Source organism: Oreochromis aureus, linkage group 8, assembly GCF_013358895.1.
Source record: "Oreochromis aureus strain Israel breed Guangdong linkage group 8, ZZ_aureus, whole genome shotgun sequence".
Classification (NCBI taxonomy): Eukaryota; Metazoa; Chordata; class Actinopteri; order Cichliformes; family Cichlidae; genus Oreochromis; species Oreochromis aureus.
The window spans coordinates 31056295-31057108 of record NC_052949.1 but is presented as its reverse complement, the minus strand read 5'-3'; the positions used below and the strand labels follow the sequence as shown (position 1 = coordinate 31057108).

The 814-nt window shown below is 46.1% G+C and overlaps 1 non-coding gene across 1 annotated transcript; it reads right to left on the bottom strand.

Moving 5' to 3' along the window:
- Positions 1-421: 421 nt before the first annotated feature.
- Positions 422-528, bottom strand: LOC116331620. The gene has a single exon (XR_004200318.1). It is a non-coding gene; the product is annotated as a U6 spliceosomal RNA (small nuclear RNA).
- Between the last annotated feature and the right edge of the window lie 286 nt (positions 529-814).

Here is an 814-nt window from a genome sequence, read left to right as displayed (position 1 = left end):
TATATCGAAAGTGTGAATGTGTATGAATGTAGTTAGGACGCACTCAGTTTAGAGTGTGAATGTGGTGTGTTGTATAGAGCACTTTGAGTAATCTGGGTGAGTAATAAAGTGCTATATAAGAATCAGTGGTAAATGGACTGGTTCTTATATAGCGCTTTTCTACTCATCTGAGCACTCAAAGCGCTTTACACAACTTGTGCATTCACCCATTCACACCACATTCGCACAAGCGCATTGTTCTAAGTGCTTTCTAAGTAACATTCACACACATTCATACTCCGATGTATGCATCGGAGAGCAATTTGGGGTTAGTATCTTGCCCAAGGATATTTGGCATGCAGACTAGGGGAAGCCAGGAATCGAACCACCAACCTTCCGATCAGTAGATGACCTGCTCTACCGCCTGAGCTACAGCTACCCCTAAAATGTGGAACGCTTCACGAATTTGCGTGTCATCCTTGCGCAGGGGCCATGCTAATCTTCTCTGTATCGTATCCAATCCAATCAGTCCATTCACTGTCTTAACAGAGTTTTGTCATGTTACTTTTGCACTATTATGTTCTGGCACATGTTGTTATTACATGGCTTGATTAAGGTACACATTAGGCTGACATCTGGGGCCAGAGGTGAAACTGTTCTTGGCCAGCACAGGGCCACCAGTGTGTCTGCAACTGGCCTTGTGGTGGCCCATGTGTGGGCCACCTCTGGCAAACCAGGTCTGGGCCACCAAAGGGCCATCATTCTTTGCAGTATGTGGGCCATGTGTAAGCACATTGTGTGGGCCAGATCTGGGCCATACCAACTTTGCTATGTG